At 41.0% G+C, this 22177-nt stretch overlaps 1 long non-coding RNA gene across 2 annotated transcripts in view; it reads right to left on the bottom strand.

Annotated features, from left to right (window-relative positions):
• Positions 1-3021: 3021 nt before the first annotated feature.
• LOC115568159 (uncharacterized) overlaps positions 3022-22177 on the bottom strand; it is a 67356-nt gene continuing 48200 nt past the window's right edge. The window contains exons 3-4 of one of the 2 annotated variants that reach the window (XR_003981342.1): positions 6428-7397; positions 3022-3695 (exon numbers count right to left, since the gene is read on the bottom strand). This is a non-coding gene — a long non-coding RNA (uncharacterized LOC115568159). Of the gene's footprint in view, positions 3696-6426; positions 7398-22177 lie in introns of those variants that run through there. The other variant, XR_003981341.1, reaches the window with a different exon arrangement.

The following is a 22177-nucleotide window of genomic DNA, read 5'->3' on the forward strand; positions in this document are numbered from 1 at the left end:
TCTATTTAGGTATCTTTATAAAAATGAATGTGAAATTAAAGTATTTACATTTAAGAAGGGCTATGCTTAGTTTTCATTCTGAAATTAACTCTATATGTGCAGTAAATGTATTAATTAGCCTAAAAACAGGCCTTGGTGTGTAAAAGTAGTTTCAGAAAAAGGTAATAATCAAGCAGCTGTCACACTGAAAACCTGACAAGTTGGGGAAAATTATTCAACAGACTCTCAAGCTCAATTCTTCACAAAAATGTTTAATTGCTATACTGTTTTTTTCCCAGAAGAGGGTGCAACACAGTTTCTATTAGGGTTTTGCCATATGCCAACATGCCCTGCTGAATATCCATGCTCTGCCACAGCCCTTCATTACCTGACTAGCTCCTGTCTGCAATTTGAAGTGAATAATAAGGTTCAGAGGAGGCATACGGCTTGAAAGGGAAATGTGTTTTGCATGTTAAAGGATGCCTGGTGGGTGAATAAATGTGTTTAGTCTAAAATAAAGAAATGGAATTCAGGGCTGTGGCGGGGACTTAAGCAATACTGAGGTCATGAGTTCAAGTTTCCCCAGTTCACCGAACAGTCTGTAGAATGTTTTTAATCCTTAGGGTTTTTTTTTATTTGTTTACTTAGCTGTTTAATTATATGTTATCTAAAAAAAAAATAATAATAATAATAAAAATCCAAACATGAAGCTGTAAATGCTGATTCAAAACACCACACTTCAAGTAATACAATTGTAGTGGGCAAATACTCCATCTTTTATTTTTTGATGTCAAGGTCATGGACTCAGTGTTTTGAACGGTGGCTACAGCCATGCTTTTATTAAAATGAAATATAGTCTGATCAAAGAGGTGCAAGCAGTTTAATGCTGTTGTTTTAAATTCATTTTTAAAGGATTCGGAAAGATTCATCGCTGAGGTGACGTGTAAAAGAAAGAAGAAATACTACCAAGACAATATGATTTTCATTAACAGAGAACTGATACAGGCTTTCAGAAGGGCTATTTGACATTGACATGTATGACAGGCCAAGTTTGGCTGGTTGTGATGATGCTGCCTTCACAGTGTGTACGGTATGTTACACAAGTGTGGCCCAGTGCCAAGGTAGGCAAGTTCGTAGAGACTCCGGTTTGGAGAGGCGCCATCCAGTATTCAGTTTATACAGCAGGGAGACCGAGGAATGTTCTCTGTTCATTTTCATACGGATGAAATTGGAACTGAGTGCATCAGCAATCCACAGCGATAAATGATTTTTTAGAAATATCAGAAATCAGAGAGTAGATTTTAATTTTTTTCTAAGGAGAAATCCAAGCAGACGAAACAAAAAGAAGCGGTTCAGATTTAACCTCGGCATTTCTTCCATTTTAAGATTTCAAATCTACAGTATAAAAGTCAATCTTACAAAGCACATTTATGCAACGCTCCCGTGTCGCTTTTATTTTAAGCCAAATTCATTTAAACCCAAATTGCCACGGTTGTATTTTCAGATGGAGGTTGTGGTTCCTCCCAAATCTTCGCCATCTTTACCATTAAATGTGGCCATTTTCAATCTCATGCCTAAACACAACCTTCAGGTTTGGCAAGAAGATGAGGTTACTGTTGCCCTGAACAAAAGTTACTTTCCCCTCATAAAAAAAAGCCACCAGTTAACCTCTTCAATTAGAAGAAGCACTAAACATAGTTTACAGTATGTAGTCTCAGTTATTCTGTCATCGGCATGAATATGGGGTATATTTTGTCTGTCCTCACTGCTCTATTCAGCGGTTGTGCGTTTTGCAGCTGCTGAACCAACAGGTTGGCTGAACTTCATGTGACCTTGATTTGCATGAAAGCGTTTAGTTAGGCAAGAAGAAAAACTAATTGATTGGACAAGCATTAATCAAAATTTGCATGCAGGAATGCAACAAGACAAGGATATACCATCCGTCTGCCATCTGTGACAGATGACCACAATTTATGATTGATGCCCTCAGCAGACGTAAGAAAAACACCAGAGTTAAGCAAGGCTTACAAGCAATTTTAAACCAATAAAACTCATGACAGGGTACATTAGCTGCTTTCACCAATAGAAAAACTAGCTAACTTGCATGCCAGAATATAGAAAATCCAGTTATATTGGCACCATGGAATCGCCTGCTCGAGCAATAATACTTCTTTACCACTCATGCAGGTTTATTCATCGGGTATCAGCAGTCAGCTACTCTGTTGCTTCTCATACGGACATAAAAAACAGCTTTAAATTAAACCACGAGCAGAGCAGTTTTATATTACTGCACACTATTTTGTTATATGCTAGATTTTACAGACCCATATAACAGGAAAATGGGTGAAAAAAAAGAGCAGCTCCATTTTCTTTGGCCTCCCATCAGGGTGCTAGAGTAAGAACACTTGACAGATGATGTGAAAATATCCCCCCGGTGCCTCTACTCTTTGGTCTTCTAGCTGTGGAGCATGGCAGGTAGAGCTTGTTTATTTCTGTCTAACTATATGGAGTGCCAACCGCTGGAGTCACAGCATCCATCTCTCAGGCAGATATTCATTCAGCTAATCAGTCTCTGCAGTTTGTGACTGACAGCTCGGGAGTTTGTAGGGAGTGGGGCTTCAGCAGTGAGCTCCAGAACACCTGCGTTTAATAAGGTTATGACAGAGCCTCGCACAGATTGATACTTCAGTCACAGCATGAGATTTCACGTATTCAGCTAAAGAGGCTCATTCCAAAGTAAAATAAATGATGAGACGTCTGCTGCTCGAAAAACTGACACATTCTTTCAAAGTGAATAATGGCATAAAAAGCATCAAAGGGAGAGAAGATGTTCTAACTTTAAAAACGGGAATAGAAACTACAATAACACCTGTTGAACAGTGTGTTATCAAAATAAGAAATAGATTTATTGAATGATTTTCCTCCTAAGATTCTCCTGAGGATATTTGTTACTTTAATATTGTTCGCCTGATATAAAACAATTCTTGTAAAACGTTCCGTAAGAATTTGGAGGAGGAAATAAAAATACACAAAACAATAAAGTGGGCTTAAAAAGGGATTTGTTTAATGGAAAACAGTGAGAATGTAACAAGCTGACAACAGAAACAAATTTACAGTGACTTGTAAAAACCACACCGTCATCATAAACAATACAATTAAGCTATTACTTCCTCTGCTCGGAAAGGCCGTGATACACTGAGGCAGGAATTATAAACATTTGCTTTTTTGCACCCCCACATCCCACGTTCATGTGGTGATAAATACCAGATGCAGAGGATTTCAGTGGGTAAAGGTGCTCGAGCTTTCTCTTTTGTTATCTACTATACACACTGGGATGAGAATAAGTAAAATGCGGTTAGTGTGACAGATGCTTTCTTCTCCAGACGGTCCCCCAGCATTGAAGCTCCTCATAACTGTTCATGTGAATGTGTGCATTTGTGGATAATATTTCAGCCTGGCTCGCTTGCCGAGTCTCTGCTTTGAGTCAAATTTGGAACACCGGCTAGATGACGGAGCACAGCCTCCAGCTGGCCTGACTAAACAAAAAGAGAAAAATTGACGAGGGCCCGAAGGTCGCTCCTCCTTATAGCCCCGCTGTCGACGGCGTTGGCAACAGAAAGCCAACATTTCTGCAGAGAGCACTTCGTGGCTTATCTGGAGGGCTACCGAAGGGCTGACGGTCACTGCTCTGTCATTAGCTGTTACGTGAATTTTTCCTGTAATGAGACAGGAGGCACCGATGCAGGAAGGGCGTGATAATGCAGAATATTATCATGAGTTTTCATCCCAGGTGGAAACAGAAATGTACACCCATGAGAAGAGCTTTGTGAGGCTGCTCTTACACTGTGAAATCTGACAAAGTGTCTTTACTTCACAAAATGACCAAGTAAAGACAAATACATCTAAGTTGTTCAAACTTTTTAAGCTCATACAACTTAAATGTAATAGTTTACTTAAAAAAAAAATCAGGAATTGCCAAGGAAAGTCAACCTTACAGTCTGTGCACAACTGTGCTGCTAATGTCCGCATTCTAACATCCTGATTGCATCAATTCTCGTACACAGCTATTAACAAATTTCAGGTTTACCATTGTGCAAATGATCAGTGCTAACATTTGCTAATTAGCACTTGACACAAAGCACAGGCCAGGCTGATGGAAGTGTCATTAGTTTTGCAAGTATTCAGTCGTGAACCGAAGTATTGGACAAGCATAAATTTTGACTTGATGACACTGGCTGGGGAATTTTGGGGGACAACTAGAGGGAGAGAAGAAACAGCATGTAGCTGCAGTCACAGAAAAGTTCATGCACATTTTACTTAAGTCTGCCCTAAAGTGTGTAAGATCAGATAAGCTCAGTTTTCAGAGGATTAATAATAGTTACTAAGAGGCTGTCTGTTGTTTTTTTGCCACAGAAAGAAAAAAAAAATAAAGTCTCTGTTATAAAATAGTATGCAGCGAGTTGGTCTGCATTGTGAAAAGCTACGACTAAGCTTGCTGCCATGCATAATGTAAAACCAGGCATCTCGTGACTATGGTTCAGAGCCGCGGCTCTGGAAAGGTAACATATTCAGCCATGTTAATCAGTGGATCAGATGACTGATGGAGGAACATTTTGTTTTCTTTTGTGATTTTATTTTGCTCGAAGTGCAAAACATGACCAGCAGAAACGCTGGAACTCTTCCTGCGCCTGCAGGCTGTTAATTACCCAACATAGCCCCGACTCAGTTGAAGCGCAGTTTCCTCACAAGAGGATGTCATCAAATAAAGGCACTAAACAAAGGCTACAATTCATCCTGAGGAGACAGAAGGTCTGTACCAAATGTCATGGAAATCCATCTATTAGTCCTCAAAATGGCCACATCTTACTAAAGCCTTAGGAGACCTGTGATCTTTCCAAAATTTCATGAAAATCCATCTTATAGTGAAAAGAACAATTCTGAATGATTAGAGACTATCAGAGACTAAAGATGAAAAAAATTAACCACTATCTGTGGATAATATATAAACCATCTCACAACATCCTATCGGAATTTCCCGACATTAAATGCTCCAAATTTGATTTGATCTATTTTAATGTAATTATTTTATTTTTGAATTGAGGATCTGAAGACATTTTGAAATATTAATGTCCTTTTTACACATCTCTTGGGTCCATGACGCCACTTTCTCGCATCTCGAAAGCACTGAAGAGAGCGACAAACTCAAGCCAGGAGCTCCTGTCTTCACATAGAGCCGCACCTCATTTATATATAGAGATATTATTGCCAGTTTTAAGAGGGGATCAGACAGATTTGAAACTACAGAGAGGCAAAACAGGGAATGATGAGAAGAGAGAGGCATGAATCATGAAACAAATTAAAAAACAATCGTGGAAAAACCCAGCTGGAGATGAACTGATGGATTATGTTGTTTTTCGAGAGAATATGTTTCGCTAATGCATAATATCTTCTGTGTTTATTTTCACCAAAGCTAAATCTTCCACTTATTTCGTTCACAGCTCGTCATGGCCACAAGTTTCACACCACATATATTATAGGATAATCTGTTGGCAAGGACCTCTGGGAGGCGTTCTCGGAGCCCTCTAATGAACAGTGTTTATGAGTGCTAATCTGTGGCATGTAAACCACCATTTGTGGTTGAGATAAGCCACAATAAGGTGAGAATTTACTGTGGCCTGCACACTCACTAAACTTGGCTCACAGGTCAGTTTCCACTTGTATAATCAGTGACCTTTAGTTTGAGTCGTAATATAAATTAGGCCAAAATATTTACTGTGTCACTGAGACATTTCTTTTTACAATTTGTTTACCATTTTTCAAGTGGAAATTTTCTCACTTGGTGGGAATTCATGCATAATCACTTCATTAGTCATCATTAAAATGCAACTCTGATATTAGTAAGAAGCAAAAAAGACACTGCCCTGCCAACCCCTCTGCTAGACCTCCAGGAGAGGGCAATAACTGAACGGGGTTTATGGAAATGTGTGGTTTTACAAGAAGTCATTTGGTTACCTGAAACATTTTTTTCACTTTTGGTTAGTATTTTGCCTGATAAGATGGATATCTCTTGAGAAACATGTGGAAACTATTACAGGGAAACTAGGAAATAGGCCCAAAAGGCCTAAATAACCACTATTTCAAGGGATTTTCATGGAACAACGTCTTAATGTTTTTCATGGCAGAGCATCAAGGAAGAGTTCTCCCACACTCTTAGACAAGAGAAAATGAAGCCTGTCTGTCTTTGTGGTGTCTAACATAATCTTGTCTTTTTCTTGTGGCCTAAATTGTCAAATAAAATACACTGTTAGAGGCATGGATGCACGTTATCCCATGCTGTCTCACTGGACAATAAAAGTATTATCTTGTGATAGGAAAATGAAGTGTCAACAGCTTCTCTGGTACTAAATACTAATCTTAAATGACTACCAGCAATCTTGATGTATCAGACCTGTTTGGTTGCCTCTCGATCACTTGCTCAAAGAAGCTGGCAGCAGGTCTGGCTCTAGTTCATCCAAGACAAACACACTTCTCTCACTCCAAAGTCCAAAGACGAGCTGCAATGGAGTTCAGGCCCCTCATTGCACCACGTCTGTGCATCTGGTCCGCAGCACCAGCTTCCCCCTGCCAACGCAGGGTGTTCGTGCAAACAAAGATTGGACCTCTACTACACTTTGAGTGTCAGTAACTGGACCGTGTGTTCGCCCTTGATGTAAACTTGAAGGGTCAGCTAAAAGTAGGAGTTGCATGGCAAGTTTCAGGGGGGCTGTGTGCCATACTGCTCCTTGCCAACAATTTTCTCCACTTCAATCGAAATAGTGTTCACCGGAGGTGGGCACCAACACCCCACTCTCCTCTCTCTGCTTGTTTTTCTGTGCCTCATCAAGGCAGCTTGTCTCTAACATTTATCTGCTGCCCTTTCAATTAGATAAGGACAACAGAGAAGCCTAGTTGGACGGAGGTCTGTGTCACCTCAAGGCTATGGTTGCCACTGCTGAGGTCATGCCATGAAAGGGAAATGGAGCACTACTGTTTCCCCTGAGCACTCCGAAACACTAGCGATTACACTGACCGATCTGTCCAAGAAAACGTGGTTGGTGAGGATCAAAGACAGCCTGGAGACCACCTGGAACTCCTCTTGGCAGTAGACTTGGCCTGTAGAAGGATGAGAGGCTCTGGGAAAAGGCGCAGAATGACTGTGCCTCTCGTTCCCATCCTGATCTTCGTGAGAACACAGGCTCTTTGAGTGAGGAACCTCCTTTGCTTCCAATGTGAAGCTTCACATTCAAATATAATATATCCTTGGCTTCAGTCTGGGCTGAATGGGTGGGTCGCCATCGACAAACAATTGATCTCTTTGGCCTAAGCGTCCTGGTAGGTCTTCCTGGACCCCCATGAAAGCTGGATACATTAGTTTGGACCTGGCACAGAAAGGGCAAAAGACAAATTGCAACCATATATTACACCAATGTCCAAAAGCTCAAAGATGTCTGATGTAATAATTAAAACAAGATTGGCTTTCTTCTCAAATGTCTTTTTTTGTCATTTTCATGTTGAGCAACAACAGTTTTAGTACACAGTCAGCCCACAGATCACACCAATATTACAAATGTACATCTACTTGAATCAAATTACATAAAGAATAATTGCATTTCAATATTTCTGCACTCAAGCAATTTGGTCTAAGTGCATTACATGCTGTGAAAGCGAAGAAGTATGGAAAAATACTGCAAATCACAGAGGGACGTAACAAGAGTAAGTAAAATGTTGGACCATTTAGCTCCTAAATTCCTATCTATGGGCCAGTAGTGTGGTTTGGCGGACACATTACCCCTCTTTCTACCCTATGACAAACACACCCAAATGTGTACTCAGAGCAAGAGAATCGCAGGACGGAACTGTGTAAATGGCCGTGTTCAACTCTTCACATACAAGCTGCACATTGGGGGTGGGGGAGAAAGAATGGGAATGGGATACAAAAAGTGTTCCTAGCGGTCTGAAAATATGTCTACACACAAATTGATATTCCATTCTCACAGGCAATATTTTGTACATATGTCAGTGGCGTACATAGTCTTTACATGACCATGAAGAATCCATTTTGTGCGCTTTGTTAAGGCCATACCAAACGGTTAAACAACACACTGATTGCATTGTGTTGCGGTTTTGGTGCTTTCTCTGCTCAGCATTTTTCTGAGCAAGTCAATAAAAAAGCGTGGTGGCGGGTTCAGTGATCTACAGAGGTGGGAAGTAATGAAGTGCAAATACTTTCAGGTATCTGTACTTTACTTTAGTTTTGCATTTTTTTTTTTATTTGTACACCATCTCACGCAGCCTTCCCACCATCTCAAGACTGATTTAAAACCTATCAGTGCATCACGCATGGTATAAATAGCAAGATAAAATGACGTAACAAGATGGAAACAGACGGAGAGGGAAACTCGAATGGGTAGAAAAATACATATTTTCTTCGTCTTCTGCCTGGATTTTCTTATTCTCTTGGATTCTTGCTGTGCTTGGGACACTTTACAAAGCCAAATTGTCAGAATTTGATGGCCTTAGGAATGCAAATCAACAACAAACTATCTTCCTGGGGCATTAACAAACAGCTCGGACAATTCCTACTGACTCTATCTTTAACAGTTTTTGAATATTAATATGACACGAGGGAAACTTTTTACTTACTTTTATACTTTGAGTACATTTCCAAGCCTGTACTTTCTTACTCTGACCTGAGTAAAGAAGTTGAATCAGTACTTCTACTTTTACCAGCGTCATTTGTTTCACACAGGTATGTGTACTTCTACTTGAATACAGAACATGTGGACTTTTGCCACCTCTGGTGATTTATAAAGGCGACCTTCTTGGACCCTGCAAGGAGTCAGTCTCCACAAACTCCGAATAAAAGTGAGATTGCGCAAATCTAATGATCTTGCTTGCTCCGGTTTCCATTGCGTTCATCCGTGACATTGCAGCAGATAGCGAACTAGGTTTCAGTAACTAAACGCCCATAAATGCTTAATATCATCACGAGATACCGATGGAAAAAGACTTGGAATGTTTGTTTCCACCAGCTCGGGTTTTTAAATGATCTGTGTCCCACGTTAATCCTAGATGTGATTGTTTCCCAACCATGTGTCCTTGGCAAACAATACAGTGTCACTACGGTTCAAATGCTACCTTTTAAGGAGAGAGTTTAGAATGAGACAAGACAAGAAAAAGCAGCAAGACTTTATTGGCGCCCTTTTACATAGCTCTAAGACATGTTTACCAAAGTGCTGTCATGATCCCGCTAACCATGATGCTGTTGTTCTGGCTTCAAAGGTGATCATAGAAACAGGATCATACACTCAAACTCCATGTTTGTGTTTTCTCTTGTGACTCTTCTTACAGCTGATCAAATAACACGATTCATTGGAGAGGGATTTGTTCCCCCTCCGGCACCCCCAAAGTACTCGGGACTCTTTGACCTCCTCCTGGTCCGCTTGGCCACATGTCACTTTATGGGCTGGGTAACAAACTAAAGACCAAATTTGGACTGAAGTCTAAAAGATACAAAGGCACCGAGGTCTGTCGATAAGCAGTGAAGCTGGTCAAGTTTGTCTTTTGGAACTATGAACCATTGGAGGCATTGCATCTTGTGTAAGGCTGACATGGCTCTCTCAGTAGAGATACGTGTGTGTTTTGCTTTCTGAATCCACAAGGAATTAATTCACTCACAGAGACATTGTTGTAAATTGAATTTTACACTTTGCCACAAAGGAATTCGTATAAAATGTCTTCAAATGGTTCAGAACGCTGCAGCTAGGATCTTAACTGAAACCAGAAAATTTGACCATATTTCACCAACTAGCTAGCTCCAGACTTTAAGGGCCCCCGGATCCATGACGGATCAGACTTCAAGGTGCTTCTGATGATAATGTAAAATTGTCAAGGGGCTAGCCCCTACTCATCTTTCTGATCTCATTAAAACTGAAGCCCCATCTCGTGCATTAAGTTGTTAAAAAACAGGGCTTCCAGTTAGCTGGCTGCGTGGCCTTTTCCTGCCGTTAGCCCTTTTCTCTGGGAATGTTATCCCTGCTGACATCAGACAGTCTGAGGCCTGTAAATCCAAGCTGAAACATCAGCTTTTAGCTTTAACTTTCAATTATTCTTCAGGCCTTGTACCTGTTATCACTTTCCTTCCTGCTGGTCGGTCTCAGCCAATGAGAACTCAACTGACAGACCAAAGAGTTCTTGATATCAACCGCATCCAACAACATGCTGCTTTTGTTTCTGTGCCCTAAAAACTGCTAAGCTGTGAATACCCCTTCCTCTCCCTCTCTTCCTCCCTTCCTCTTCCCCCCTCTCTCCCCAACCTCTCCTCCATCTCCTCTCTTCTCAGGTTTTCTGTGCTGTCGGCCTTTCTTGGATCCCTCTCTCACCTGGCTGTCAGTGGCTCGTCCACTCATTGATCTTGGTCCTCGTCCCAGAGGAGATTCAGCCTCTCCCCTTTTTCTGCATTTCTTTTTATAGTTTGCATGTTATCACAGTGTTCTCTGTTCGTATCTCCTCTGTGCCCGTGGTATTGAGCTCCTCTGGGTTTTTGTGGCCTGTAAGTTCACAGGACCAGCATTTTTAGGCTCAATCCCATTTCCAACTTTTACAACTACTCCTCGAGTTCCCCCCTGACCCTCAGAACAGAGTGACAAGTGGTAGTTGTTTGAATCTCCCCTATGAAATGAAACAACCCTTTAAGACCCTCAGACGTCATCAGCTGTTGTCACTGGCAGATATGTAAACAGACACGACTGAACATTTCCAGTATGCTGTCTTCAGCTGCTCTGGTTTCTCCTGCTGTTGCGGTTCACAACACCACTCACCATATTTCTGACATTTTCTGAACTTCAAGTCATCAGTTAAAAAAGGACACTGCCTCATAACCTGGTTACTAATGTTAGCAGTTCTAGGCTCACATTAGCGGTCTGCACAGGAACATTTGGGACTGTCACAAACAAATCAAATAAAAAGGACCATATTACATTGAAACGACAGAGTTTTCATGGCTGTTCATCAGCGTTGCTTCTGAACAACCTCAGTTTGAAGGGCCGTGTAGCCTTCACACTTAAAGCCCTGTCCCATCAAGAACTGGGACAACCTGCCCCCAGGCATGAACACACAAAACAGAGGGGTGTATTGGAATTGGGCCTTAGACTTCTATATAATAGCAGCATAAAAAAAATACTCAATACGTCTTTTGATACAGCGGCAAAAAGAAAAACAAAATGCCCAGGGCGCACAACATCGCACGTGAAAACCCTGCACACAGTGCTGGTACAGACACACTCACAGAGCACATACTACATACACGTGTAATAACATCTGTCCAGCCTTGGCTTGACAATCTGATTATAGATGTGTTTTTAATAGCTTTTGTACTTTCGAGATGATCGATGTCTAATTGACAGGGATCATATTGTTTTAAACATGTGATATTGAAAAAGTCAGTCAAAACGTCCGGGAAACTTAGTGGCCTGTTCACTTTGGTCTAAGTGTTGGAGAGGAGTTTGTATGACTCAGATTCTAGCTTCGTCCCCCTTGATAAATCCTCTTCACTTTAATCTACATTTTGTCATCATACTTGTATATGCTGTGATATTCTGTCGCGAAATCTATAGTCTGTACACAAGACATCTGTTGTTCATCCTGGGAGATGGATCCCTCCTCTGTAGCTCTTCTTGAGGTTTCTTCCATTTGTTTTCCCTGTTAAAATAGTTTTGGGGGAGTCTTTTGACGGTCGAAGGACATCAGACTGTATTGTTTGCCTAGTGGCAAGCTGTGATTTCCGGCTAAATAAACCAAATCGACTTGACTTCTATGTATGAGTGCTGAGTGGCACTAAAGCTGCAGGACTGGCTTGAGTTTATTTTTCAGCTCAGCCTTCAGAGGCCACAACTCTGGTCTTGACAGAATGAGTCAGGAATTACATGCAATCTAAAACATCATAAACAAATTCTTGACATGCTTGGCTGGAGCTTAGAGTATTGTCCACAAATATGCAAAAACAATGATTTACAGAGCCAATGCCGCTGTACCTGCAGGCCAAAAAAGAACTTCTTGGCATCCAGACAGATTAGCAAGACAGTCTTTTGAGTAAATTTCCTGTGAGGGAGATTAATTCATGCCTTACATATGGCGAGAAAACCTTACTTGAATTTGAATGGCCTGCTTTGGTCACCACGTTGAACTCCTTTATAATAGTGGTCTAAAATTGTTCTGAAAATGATAAGCAGTTAAACTGCCGGCCCCCTGCCATGAGCTATATGAGATCTGAAATATTGGCTTCGACAGGGGAATTAGGATAAAGAGCCAACCTGCGTCTGTCTCCAGGAGGAACTAAACCTGAGTCTGAAGGAATGTTCCAGACCATAGAGAGTTTCTGTGGTGCAGATCAGAACCCAGACGCGCAGACTATTGTGAAGGGATTATTAGTTCCCATGTAGTCCTTATGCTCTCTAACCCCCCCTTTTCCTTCTCCGCACTCGTCTTTGTGCCTGACTCTACTCCCTGGGTCCACTGAGCTGAGAAAATTAGGTTCTGATCTTTAAAGATTCATGTCCAATAACTATTTGACTCCGCATTTGTAGTGTTGGTTTGATGTGTCGGCATCGGTTAAACAAAAAAAACAAAAAAACAAAAACCTGTTTCCATGACGCTGGCCTGCAGACGCTCGTTAGTGCCCCATTTCTTGAGAACACTTTTGACCTCAGTTCTTTTACTACCTTGCCCTTCCCCTCTAATGGTTTCAGTTTGACCTGACCTCAAGAGAAAGGAACAATTTGCCATTGGCTGCGGTTTTGGCGCCGAGGCATTCATAGCCAACCACAACACTCTCTCCATGGTGGGCCTGAGGACCTGTAAATTAGACAAGCTCCCCCAAATCCCCAGTTTTTTGATGAATTGACTGAAGCAATCTAATGGTGTTTTCTAACTGGGCAGGCGAAAACGGCGGATTTGGCATCACCCCGACTGTCTCGCTGTGCAGGGTCCCATAAATTTTGAGTTTTGGTGTTACTGAGGTCGGTCTGCCTTTTCCCCCTCACTCTCTGTCTGTCTGGAGGATGAGGAGAGATGAAGACACTCAGCTCACTCTTGTGTTGTTTTGCACTGGGGTAATGTTGCATTGAACCGCTCCCAAACCCTGGGCCTGGTAGCCTATTTATGGGCTCTTTCATGCCTCACCTACTTTCAAAAACATTCCATCATTTGTGCACCATTAAGTTTGGTGTAGATGGATGTGAGATTCCTTAGATCACTCTTTCCAGTCTCCCGATCTTGGATGCAATTTTGACACGTTTGTGACTGCATTTCTTCCTTTTGGCCATGTATGTTAACGGGCAAATATATGATCGACAAAAGGTTTGGTGAACACATTTATCGACAGTACGTAGCTGATATAGGTCCATCAACTGCCTTTACGGTACATTTTTAGGTGATACATGGGCAAAGATGGCATTTTCAGGAGGGAGGGAGGATTTAGTTAAAAGGCATGCATATTCCATGCTACATGCAACAATATAAAGTACATCATCCTTTCTGAGTACCTGTCTCCAATTTGTGAAACAGATCATTCAGCCCAAAAGCATAACACGTTTTAAAATAGGGACTAAAAGAAACTGATGGCCAAAAGTTACGATCTCAAAAATGTGCACTGACCACTGGGAAAATTATGCTTTATAGCTCAAACGTTTGAGGGGATTTAATTGTGGACGATGTTAAAATGACGATGATGTTAAATGACAAACAATTAACACTAAAAATGGGAAAAATATATTTTAAATCATTTGATACCTTCCATGCAGGTTCTGGTTTTAGTTCAACAAAGTCTGACTTACTGATAATAAATCACAGAAAACTTTTGCCACTTCACTCATTGTCTGTGAAAACCTTTCAATGATTTTGTGAGACTGACTGTTCCGAAAGAAAAGGATTATGCTAAGTATTAAGCATCTAAAAGCAGACTGTATCTTAATGTGACAGAAGAATAAATGAAATTTGACAAAAATTGTTGACCGCAATAGATTACCAGTGCTGGCTGATTTTTATTCTGGACTGAAATAAACTCAAAACCATTGGCTGCCTCGAAAGCGGGACATTAGTTAAACATTTGGTGTGGTTTGAAAACGGTATTCATATTCTGTAAATACAATTAGTAGTCAATGAAGAAAACAGAAAGGAGGAAAATCCGATAATGATATGCTGTGCCGTTGTGCTGTTTGTGTTGAATTGTGGCATCTTGAAGAAGCCTATTTCTCTGAGTGTGACAGCTGACAGCATGTATGACATTTGACCTGACTGCTTCTGATTGTCGACCCTCCCCCGCCACCCCCATATTCTCATGAGTGGGGACATTCCCCCGTGTTTGTGGCTACGTGGGCACGAGCTCCTCGAAAAAACATTTTGGAGTTGATCATGCCGCCAATTGTTCAATTGTTCCAGGACCTTTAGAAAACGAAACAAAATGTTTTCGAACCCTGCAGCGAAGTAAGCCTGGAGGTTCTCTGTGATTGATCAAGATATGGCATGTCTACATTTATTTTGACAGTGATTGGTCCAGCGGCGGAGTTTGTGGTAAGTCACTGCCACAGGAATCGTTTTTTCTCCTTCCATTTCTGTGATTTCTTTCAAAGTACGTTTATCCGTGATTCCCATTGAAATTCGAGGGGGAAACATTGGACATGACTCCCATACCCTTGCCTTTGTTTAATATATCCTTCTGACCTGAAACTGAGGGAGAAAGAAAAGGGGGGGAAGTTGTTTTACATGAGCATACAAAAGGATGAGATGATTTCACTGTGTGTGTGTGTGTGTGTGTGTGTGTGTGTGTGTGTGTGTGTGTGTGTGTGTGTGTGTGTGTAGGGCGGAGTGTCTTTGCCCCTGCTTTCTTCACTCATCTCCCGCTTGAGCCACATCTGGAACGGATCAGCTGGAGGGGCTGGAGACCATGAAAAATTAAGAAGCACTTAAAACGCAGCGAAATATTTAAATTGAGCGAGCAGATAGGATGTGTGAAGTACACCTCCTTGCACTGCAGGAATGTGGAGCTGGAGAATCCGTAGAACACGCATCCCTCGTTTCCTCTCTCTCTCTCCGTTCCTTGCGCTCCTTTATGGGTTTGTTCGACTACGCAGTCACGATGTTTCATATCAAAAATGCTGTTTCCATGTGCTCGTTTTCCTGGGTGCAGTCTTCTGATTTTTTTCTGTTTTTAGATTTTACGGAAACATTTTTACATCAAAACTTACATCAAACTCAATCTTAAATCCGACAGTCACTGGAATAAAATGTTGGCAGTCGACGTTTCTGCAAACCACCCATGCCATGAAACTGGAAACTTTTTGGAAAAAAATATGGTTGTGTTTCTGTGCCTAAACCTAACAACACCATATGCAACGCGTCGACACACCATGAAATCCAAAGTTTAACCTAAAGAGACGTAAGGTTGCTACATAACGAAATGTAAAGTTACAAGCAACATTATGCAGTTTGTAGTTTATACACATTTATACTGCCGCTTGTCATCTGTGTCTTATCTGTGAATTAGTTCAACATTTAAAAGTAATGGCTTTTTCTGACAATTTTACTAGGAAAGCATTGGATAATATGGAAATACTTTGGAAATGTGAGTTTTGAGACTGAGAGAATGAAAATCTTTAACTTTACACTGAATGTTGTATTATATTACAGAGTGATAGGATGGAAAATGTAAATATGGCAAGCTGAGCAATGTCAATATCACCATTAATCCAGTTTAACACAAATCACTGAAAAGAGTTGGGTTTTGTACAAGTAAAAAATATAAATAAATAATGTTGTTCGTTGTGAAAAATCTAAAAAAAAAAAAATTGTATTACAGTGAGATAATCTATATGGCGCAGCCCCCAGAAACACTCGTCTTTGTTGGTGTCCATCTTTGTATACAATTATGGCAACATTATCATCCTTTTTAAATTGTTTTTCATGAAGTCACACACTCTAAAATACTTGAATAATATTTTTGTCATTATTGGGCCTGTTACTGGTGTATACTTATACGTATATACCACCTTATTACTTAACTGGCCAACCGAGCTTAACCATTTCATAGGGTTTTTTTTCCCATATTGGAAATTTAACAATTACAAGGTGTCCATACAAATCTGTTTCACTCAGGAAAACTAATGGGGGAGACTTCAGTGACCACAGTAAAAAGTCTGTCACGATGACCCGGACTGACCATCCAAACAGATCACTTCAGTCCACATGTATGCTGAAGGAAGCACAGGGTCAAAGGGTCTGCATGTGTGACATGTAAGAATGCTTTTGCAGTGGATCAAACCCGAGTAACAGGATATTAAGTGTTGTCTTTAGCAACAAAATAGTGGTTCCATTTGAGACAGCTGGGATGAATTTTGCGGAAATCGAGATCAGTGTCCCATTTTTCTGTTGTTCTTCTGTGTGCAAGTCTGGGTTTTTCAGCGATGCATCACTGTGTGCCTACTCACTGAGTGTCTGCCCAGATTGATTTTGCTCAGTCATATCATCAAAACAAAGACTTCTCTATTGGGAAATCTTACGCCACATAATTACATTGTGCGTGTCGCTTTTTCACAAATACTTGCACTCCTTATTATTATCACCGATTGACATCGCTCTGCAGGGTTGCACATAGTGATGACAATCTCTGTTGCTTAATATCGAATTAAGTTTGACTGTCCCTGCTCACGATTCACACGATTTCTGTGGAAAAAGATGTTTGTCCAAAGGAGCAAGGACAGTTCTGTGCTCTGCAGCGCTCTACAGAAGTTGTGCAACTGGGTTTTAAACCACAGCGATGGCCCCCTTTCCTGCATACACACACACAGAAGAAATTTGATTTAGAGGAATTTCCACTCTGTGCCATATCTTTTGATACAAGCTGATCTTTTGGTTCCTCAACAAGTCTTCGCTGGCACCCTCTCTTTCTTTTCCTGAGTAATCAGTTATTTGATCCTCCATAGGGTCTGTCTCCTACTGCAGGACTCAAGCTCAATTATTGGGCTGTGAGCAATTTGTAGAGTTTAACTGACTCTTAAGCCCTTTGGGGGAAACCGAATCTTGTCAGAGATTTTTCCTCTTTTTCATTTACTTCCCGCGTACTTAACAAACTCACATGTAAATCAAATCAAAGTCATTCTTTGAGGGTCAATTAGGAGTTGTTAGGACAAATGTGGCGTGTTTATTACAGGGCCATTGGGGTGCATATGTCTGCACTAGATGTGTGATCGGTTGTGATTTCTGAGCAGTTGGGGGTCATATGGTTTTGAATCATGGTGTTTACTGCACAGTGACACACTAAAATACTAGCACATTCAGCCTTCCAACATGCAGCTCCTCTTATGTTTTGCTTGTACAGATGGGAAACAAGTCCCATTAATGACTCCTGCTACTAAAGGGTCTTTTGAGCGGGAGACACGTGCAACGTTCAAAGAGAGTCTGTGGCGTACGGATGATTTCTCTTTCATCAAACCACGCACATGTACATGCTAACACTCTCAAATGTGCAGCTGGTAAAAGTTCAAATGAAATAAATCATTCTGTCTGATCGCATTTGACCCATCTGCTTTATTAAGATTGCCTAATAAAGAGAAAAGAATTGACTGCTTAGAGACACGCGTTAACTCCTCTCTGGCTGTTGTGAGAAGCTGTAGATTATTATTAGTTTTATTTTTACTTTACTTCTGTTGCCCGCCCTCTTCCAGGTCACCACAGTGGAGAGGAGGTCGTGTGGCTCGGGCACCACTTGGCGATGCTTTGGCCTGCTCAGTCATCCTCCTGGATCCAAGGACTATATTATATAAATGGCATCGGATATTCTGTCAATGCAATTTGTAAATTGTGAATTGTAAACATCTATTGCATGTCTGTCCTTCCTGGCAGAGGGATCCCTCCGCTGTGGTTCTTCCTGAGGCTTCTTCCATCAATGTGTTTTTTTGTTTTTCCTCACTCGAATCGAAGGTGAAGTGCCCAGATTGTAAAGCCCACTAAAGCAATGTGATTGTGATTTTGGGCTACATAAATCTTAATTGATAATTGATATGATTGATTGGATTTGATTGATGTACATCTCTAACGCGGAACGTACACTGTGAACGAAAAATGTCTGTCCGATGCGTTGGACACCTGCTCAGCAAAGAGAAGGCGCGAGTCAACAGCTACGGAGAGGGAGAACCATGTCAAATAAGAGGCAGAACTCTTGTCTCCTTCCATCGCCCGAGGAGACACCACCACTACTCCTGAAGTTCTGTTCCTGCTTAACAGTTGGCGAGAAAATCCTGTTATGAGGCCATTACAAGCATGTTTTCTGTAGCGGTGTCACTGGAGATCGTCGGAAATGTCTCTCACTATTCTGAACACGCGATAGAAGGTGTTTCTATAGAGCTGAGCAAAAGTTTTAAAAGGATGACATACACTTTAGAAGAAATATTTACAAATACGCGATAACTATATCCCGTAATAACTCTACAGGTTACAGGTACCACAAAAAGCAAAGCCTTTGTTGTGACTTCACGTGTTTCCCCTGTAAATGTGTTGAAAGGTATATTTATTGAACCGAGACTAAAAGGGTTGTTTCAGATGGTTCCGATTCATCAGCCAGATTGGACATCTGTTCCTGGCTCAACTAGGAAAAAGGATTTAACTTAACAAAAATGTGTTTACTTTGGAGTGTGTTTTCAATGGCTCTTCCAATCCTAACAAGTTGTCAAGTATATGCAACAGGCAGGTAAATTGCATGGAGACCTTCTCGAAGACGTGATCGCTATTTCAAGCAGAGAGCAAGAAACGTGTTCCCACTTGGATTGCAAACTGAGACAAAAGTACTTTCGAAGACATTTTGTTGTGAATTAGAGGTCCTAAAATGAATTGCTCCACCGCAGAAAGAAAACACGGGATTGGAAACGGTTTTCCAGGACATGGAACTTACTGCATTATGTTAACACAAGAAAGAACAATATAATTTCATGGTGTATTAAGAATCCTGTACTGGTTTAAAAGGCATTCGTGCTATTTGGTATAAATAATTGTAACTTTGTGATTTTGAGAAGCATTTTTAAAAGGTTTTGGCTCGACAAAGCAGAACCACTGCTGAACTATAGAAAAATCATCAGGTCTCAGTCCCATTCAAAAAAATCTTGAAGCAGTTTGACGGACAGAACTCAAGTTATCAGTGATGATCAGTGGGCACAGGAAACAAATGAATACACAGGAAGGGTTAAATTACCCCATAATAGCTTACACCCCACATCTGAGAAATGAATGAGTGTGAGTCACAGCTGCAGTCAACACGAGCGGGGTCGTTTCCGCATCACTATTATTCATCTCTTATCACTACATTATCAACAAAGCGTGAATTTGGGAAGTGTTTGCTATGATTAACAGCTGAGTTTAGAAATGAAAAAATATCAAACTGTTTCCTTCAGCCCCAAAGCCTGTTTGAGAGGATCCTACGACTTGACACACAGTACAGAAATGATTAAAGGAGCATTTTTCATCACAATGCTTCTACATAAAAATACAACGCCTAAAAGCTATTTCAAATGTTAGCTTTTACACGAAGAATAAGTGAGTGATTGGTGCGGTACAGGTTTGTTCAGTGTGGACACGAACATGTGGTCAGAGGGAGTCTGTGTGTACAGAATGGGACAGAGTGCATAGTGATGGCACTACACCTTCATGGACACGTACAGGTTGATGGAATTCAGGCTACACCGACATTTTCGGCCACATGGATGTCCCAGCCATGAAACCACCTTTGAGTCTTCTGCCATGAGACTGTGTTTAGGCATAAGCGCTTGTTCAGCTAAATCCTAGGATGAAATGCTGATGATGGCAAAACTTAACTGGTCTACGTGTTTTTTTTTTTAACCTGCTCAAAGTCACCTATTGACCCCGTTCCCACTTCCCACAGGCAAGGCATCCCACCAATCTGCCGGAAACAGTTGTAACAGAAGACAAAACAACAAAACACCCATTGTGAAAGAAGCGGCCGTTTGTCTTTCCACGTGTTCTGTCTCATTATGGTGTCCAGCTGTGTTCACTTGGAGGCTGGTTCACTGATCCCCGCCTCCCTTAGTGACTCCCTTAGTGACCCTAGTACCACCACCATGGTGGTACTAGGGTCACTTAGCTTCATGGCTAATTAAGCTACTTGCTAACCACAGCTAGCCACTATAGCCAATGATGGCTACAAAATAATCTCAAGTCCAGCTGCCCCCTATAGTGGTGGAGCTACCTTTGAATTTGTGTAATTTCTTACAAATTACACCTTTAGGTCACGGTAAGTTTATTCTCACTCAGTAAACTGTATCTATCAGATTCAATTTGGTTAAAGTTAGGCAAAAATCTGATATTGCTTGTATATGAATAAAAATCCGTTTGTAAAATACCGATGAAAATGTTATTTCAAGGATTTGTGATCATGTACAGGAATATCGTGAATTAAATTTCACCCCTATTTCACAAACTGCTGTCATGTGGGGTTGTTGGTTTGAGTTATCACCAAATGTGGGGGAGAAATTAAAATTTCAACCAGATGATGCAGCTGAATAAAAAAAGTCTTGGGCTCACCAAAGTTATTTCAATTTACGGAAAAATGGGATATGAATGTTCGTACCAAATTACAGGGTAGTTCATCCAGTCTGTGTTGAAATGTTGGTTTCACTTTAAACCAGATATGTCAACATGGTGGCAGGAGAAGAAACGTCAGAGCATTACATCATCTGGGAACTGTCGATGTCCGTGCAAAATGTGGTGCCAATATGTCTTACACATTGCGGTCCGTCACTAGAAGGGAAAACTTTGCCCTGCTGTATAAAAAAAACCGGAGATCATCAAAGTCATTGGCATTTATCCTTTGGGGTTCATGAAAATCTGGACAAAAATTCATGGCTTGAGCTAAAGTTGCTGACTAACAGGCCAACAGCCCATCCCCACAACCCCTGTGTAGTTAAAATTTTCATTTTCAATATTACTGTATGTCCCCTTGAGAAATAAAGATAACAGATCAAACCAAAATGTTTTTCCCAAAAGTTGTTTTATACCAGATGGCGAAGGAACACATTGTGCTCTGGCGAAAGCTACCCGCTCACTAATCATCCCGTGTCAGCTTTAATAAACAACTTAAAAGATGACATTACCCATTTTTTATTGCTATGTTTATCTCTGTGAGTCACATTGTGCTATTGTTAATGTGTGACCTTTGGGATTGCATTAGGCATTTGTTACTCTACTCCGAGTCCAAAGGGAACATCTGAAAATCAAAAAGTACACTTATGTTCAAATTAGCTATAAATATGTAGACACTGCTGTAAATTGAGGGAGAAATAGCTGGCGAGATCGTTGTATAACTAGGACGAAGAGAGGGCTCAAGACATTCTTCAGGGTGAAAAATGTGTCACTCAAAGACGACTATAAGCCTCCACTCTGGTAGGAAACACCGACAGTGTCTCCTGCCAAGGCTTAAATGAGCTTGATGGAGTTATCCGAACACCTGTGTTCTTTCCTCTGACCACATACATCTCAGGGCACCCTGTGCGTTCCGTCAGCGGACGATGACAACAAATTGACAAGTTTAAGCTTTTTAAATATCTACAGATGCATTTGATCCATCTACATGCTCTCTTATAAAAGAGTTATTGAGCGTTGATAGCTTCAACAGTTTGATGATGGGCAGGAAATGTGCAAGACATGCACCACAGCAGACTTCAAGTGGATGCATGCTGCTGTGATTTATCTTGTGGGCAATAAACTGCAGTCGCAGTTGTAAAAGAGCACAACTCATTTTCACTTGCAACTAAACTGTCATATAAAAATCTGAGCGCGTCCATAATGTGAGTAGTTAACACCTAACAAATGCATTGTAAAGGTGAAAATGTCTGTCCTGCAGCTGGTACAGAAGATGGTGTTGGTCAATCAGTGTCCATATATAGTTACAGGTTAAATATAGGGAATTTTGGGCATTAGAATAGCAGCAAACAATTATTTCGTAAAAGTGGAATTGATTGGAAGTGATTGCCCCCTATGGTCGGGTTATGGTTGTGGTGAGGATCTTAAGGTGGCTACATGAATGCGCAAAGTAGCACATTTTTACTTTTTGCTGATCCGGAGAATCATCCAATACATTCCTCAAAACCACGATACTGAC

This window comes from Sparus aurata, chromosome 17 (assembly GCF_900880675.1).
Source record: "Sparus aurata chromosome 17, fSpaAur1.1, whole genome shotgun sequence".
Lineage (NCBI taxonomy): Eukaryota > Metazoa > Chordata > Actinopteri > Spariformes > Sparidae > Sparus > Sparus aurata.